The sequence below is a fragment of the Neovison vison genome, chromosome 11 (genome assembly GCF_020171115.1).
Source record: "Neovison vison isolate M4711 chromosome 11, ASM_NN_V1, whole genome shotgun sequence".
In the NCBI taxonomy this organism is placed as follows: Eukaryota; Metazoa; Chordata; class Mammalia; order Carnivora; family Mustelidae; genus Neogale; species Neogale vison.
This window is the reverse complement of record NC_058101.1, coordinates 29,438,258-29,443,092: the sequence shown is the minus strand read 5'-3', so window position 1 is coordinate 29,443,092 and position 4,835 is coordinate 29,438,258.

Sequence of the window (4,835 nt, the reverse complement as noted above, 5' to 3'; positions counted from 1 at the left end):
GAAGAGGACACACATTCTAGAACTTAAGGAGAAGGGCCCAGAAATGGAGGGCTTTGAACTTCCACATATAACATTTTTGCATTACTTTTTTAAAAAGGATGAAATAGTCCCCATTTATTTCTACCCGTATGCAATGTAAGCCCTACACAATATGGTGGGGTGAGGAGCAGAAAGGTTTCTATCTAATGAAACTGAGGTGGCTCTCTGTGGCCAAACTGGGACAGTGGGTATTTGCTTTGAAGCAAAGTTGTTCAAATTCTACTATTCAGAAGAGTTCCAGTTTCCTGCTTAATTATTCAAAATGAAGCCCACCAGTTGACAGGTACCACGTATCCACCCAATATTTCCAGTCATTCTCAACTTAAAATGATATTCAAGCATTTCTAGAAATTGAAGAAAAACCTGTAACAACACAAGGATTAACAAACAAAAAAAGTTACCACAGTGGAAATATCAATTATAGGGAATTGAATTGAACCTTTTTTAAAAAGCAATGTTAACCCTAAACACACAGAGGTTTGAAAAGATTTTGCAATCCCCAAAATGAGAACAGGGTAGTGGTAAGAGAGGAATTGCTAAATATTCATCTATCAAAGGCAATGGCTGAAATGAATTAACCAAGAAAAATCAATTTAATGATGCAGAGATACAAGAAGAACAATTAGAAAAACAATTAGAAAACTGTAAAATGGTTCTAAGCAAAGGCTAAAGATAGAAGGAAGTAGTGTGGGAGAATATTAGTTTTGGTTTTTGTTTTGTTTTGCTTTGGCTTTGCTTTGGTTTTTGTTTTGCTTTGTTTTCTGACTATTGTTTTTTGCTTTAAGCCCATCTACATTGCTTGAGATTTCAAAACCATGTACTTATATTACTTTGTTGCAAAATTTAAGTGTTAAAAATAACAGGAAAATTCTGTTTCAAAACGTTCCTACTCAAAATAAGATTGCCAAACAAAAGTCAGGTTTTAAAATGCACACTTGCTCTATCAGTCTAATTCTGAGTAGTGAACGCAGAAATGGAAACCAACTCTAAAGTATTAACAGCAATGATTTATTTTGTTGTTGTCATTGAAATTCTGTAGTCAAATATGTTTTCTATGGGAGTTAAATATTAAGAGGAAACTTCAGGATTTCAGGAGTTTAGATAAACTGTGTCCGTGAATGAAATTCTCCAAGCATTTTGCTAGATATCTCCTATTCCATAATTAAAAAATAGTGCCAACAAAAATTAAACCCTGTTTTTAAAATGCTGATGCTTGGGGAGCCTGGGTGGCTAAGACAATTAAACCTCTGCCTTCAGCTCAGGTCATGATTTCAGGGTCCTGGGATCGAGCCCCACATCGGGCTCTCTGCTCAGTGGGGAGCCTGCTTTCCCCTCTCTCTCTGCCTGCCTCTCTGCCTACTTGTGATCTCTCTCTCTGTCAAATAAATAAATAAAATATTTTTTTAAATGTTGATGCTTTTCAATTAATTATCCTCTGTCTTTTCTACTCATGACCCATTTGCGTCAAAGCCATGCATTCATTTAAGAAGGCATTGGTGATTCTCTAGTACAAGCTGGCTTCCCTAGTTTTCAAGCTAATGATGCTCCTCAGTTCAATGCCAGGAACTCCCTGCTGAGATCAGGTTCTTTAACAGCTAGGATTCTTCAACCAATTTAGACTACAAAACAGCTTTGGACAATTTGGTCCAGCTTTGAACTGCATAGGGAGCAGGCACTACAACATGACTTTCCCAGCTCAAGCTGGCAAAGAGTTTGGTAGATTCAAGGATAATGAAAGGAAATCAGTTGACTAGAGCATTTTGGTCAAAGGGAATAATAAAGTCTCAAAAACAAATCAATTAAAGCACAAGTCTGTGACTGCTTCTCTGATATTATGATCCCTAAAAGACTTCCCAACCACGCAAAAAAGTTCAGTGGGAAAGGTCAAAGGAAATGATTGATTAAATGACTACATCAAAATTGAAAATTCACCTGTCAAAAATATCCTGAACAAATTTAAAAGGCAAATAAGAAAACACTTGCAGCATATATGACTGAAAAGAGCTGGTATTTTACTATATGAAGAAGTCTTACAGTTTATTAAGACAAGAATATCAGTCAAAAAAGAAAAAGATGAAGGAAAATAATGGACAATCCATATACACACGTACACACATTCACCTGTAATGTGATCTCATTTAAAAATATTAGATACTATAAAGAAATTAAAATTAGCAGGCAAATTACGTGGTGCTCTCATCCTCTCAGTTTTTTCTTTTCTTTTTTTTAAGATTTTTTATTTTTAAGTACTCTCTACATCCAACATGGGCTTGAACTTACAACCCTGAGATCGAGTCTTGTTCTATACTGATGAAGCCAGCCAGACGTCCCTCAGCTCTCCGTTTTCAATTTTGCCTCTTAAAAATTAGATTACTAAGAGGGATTAAAGTATACTGAACTCCATATAATGCTAAAACTGCTATGTGCAACTGGTAGAAGCTGGCAAAATTTTTCTAAACATCATTTTGATAATATATATCAAAAGCTTAAAAATGGTTATACCTAGTTATTTCTGTCATAAGACTCTACTTAAAAATAACAAAGGTGAAGAGTCAAAACTGTGTGTTGCTTAATACAGCATCATTTCTAGGGGCACCGGGGTGGCTCAGTTGGTTAAGTGACTGCCTTCAGCTCAGGCCATGATCTCAGAGTCCTGGGATCCAGTCCCACATTGGGCTCCTGGCTCAGTGGGGACCCTGCTTCTCCCTTTGACACTCTCCCCTCTCATGCTGTTTCTTACTCTCTCCATCTCTCAAATAAATAAATAAAATCTTTTAAAAAATACAGTATCATTTCTAACAATAAAGGAGAAACATGTCTAACAAGAGAAATGACTTAAATAAATTCTGGATAGGTGACTTCATGCAAGTTTTCCAAGAATAAAAAAACCCCCTGTATTTAGCTAATAAATGTTCTACCTCATAGGGTGGTTTGGAATATCAAATAGGTACATACAAAGCCCTTAGAACAGTGCCTGGCACATGATAATAATAAATATTAACCATTATAATGTAATAATTATTAAATATTAATACTAAAATCTTATTCACTTGCAAATTTGCCACTGAAATTTTTACCACCTCCACCACTAACTAGAGAGAATGGCAGAGAGGTAAACAGTTGCAAGAGTAAAGACTCTGAAATCAAACAAATGGGAATAATACAAAGATCCCATGTTTGGGGGATAGATTTAAAGACATAATATATTTAAAGATTTTATTTATTTATTTGACAGAGATCACAAGTAGGCAGAGAGGCAGGCAGAGAGAGGGAGGGGAAGCAGGCTCCCTGCTGAGCAGAGACGTGATATGCGGCTCGATCCCAGGACCCTGAGATCATGACCTGAGTCAAAGGCAGAGGCTTAACCCAGTGAGCCACCCAGGCGCCCCTAAAGACATAATATATTTAAAGTACATTTATGTGGACTAAAACATTGTGGTACTCAAATGAAAGGCATGTTGTCATCATTACTAGTCATTATTATCAACAAAATATACTACAAATAAATATACTTAGTGTGTTTATTTTTACCATGGAAATTTAAAAAAAATATATATATATATATACATACAAAAATAGAACAAGAAAGTGAACTCCCATCCAGAGAATTCTAGGTGTTTATAGTTTTCAACAAATGGCTACTCTTGTTTCATTTACTCACACACCCTCAATACACACAGTGGGTAGTTTTGCAGGAATCATAGATGGTATTTATAATTGTGTCAGGGTATAGCTTTAAAATATGAGCATTTTTTAATTTTTAACATAACCCAATATTATTATCACACCTAAAAAAATTCTTTAAAATCATCACATGTTCAGTTTGTATTCAAATTCCCAATTGTCTCATACATTTTTTGTTTCTTTGAATCAAGATCTAATGAAGGTCCATCTGTTAATTTTGTCTCAAGTTTAATTTAATATATAAGTTCCTATCCATTTCTTTTTCTTTCTTTGCCATTATTTTCAAGAAAAACTGGATATTTGTCTAAGAGTTTCCTAGTCTGAATTTTGTTTACTGCCTCCTCATAGTGTTGCCCAAAGTATTTCTGTCTCTTTATTTCCTGTTAATTGGTAGTTAAATTTATATTCAATTATTTGTTTTTTGGGCAAGAGTTGTTCATAAATGGTATTTGTACATCACCAGTAGGTATATAATGTCTGATTTTCTCTTTTTGTGTGAGGTAAGTAGTCACTAATTTTCATCACTTAGATCTTTCATTTGAATGGCACTAATTCTCATTGTTTTCTTTATTACCTAGAATAATATGAAAAGAAACTCTTCTCCATTTTTTACACTTCGGTAGAATTCATTTAGAAAAGGCAGAATGAATCCTAGCTTCTTTTCTTTATATGTATTCTACTTTTTGAAATAATAAGGTGATTTCCTAGGGCGCCTGGGTGGCTCAGTGGGTTAAGCCGCTGTCTTTGGCTCAGGTCATGATCTCAGGGTCCTGGGATCGAGTCCCACATCAGGCTCCCTGCCGAGCAGAGAGCCTGCTTCCCTCTCTCTCTTTTTCTCTGCCTGCCTCTCCGTCTACTTGTGATCTCTCTCTGTCAAATAAATAAATAAAATCTTTAAAAAAAAATAAGGTGATTTCCTAATATTCTTTGAAGGGAACAGTTGATTCTATCTTGGAGTTTTTCTAATTCTCACAGAGGGATATTAAACTATTACACATACCAACCAGAACAAGCCTACTGGTCATCCCACAGTGGAGATATGTAGGCCAAGCCTGCAGGATTCCAATCTCAAAGATGCCAACACCAGCCACAGAGTACCCCTTCTTTCAAGA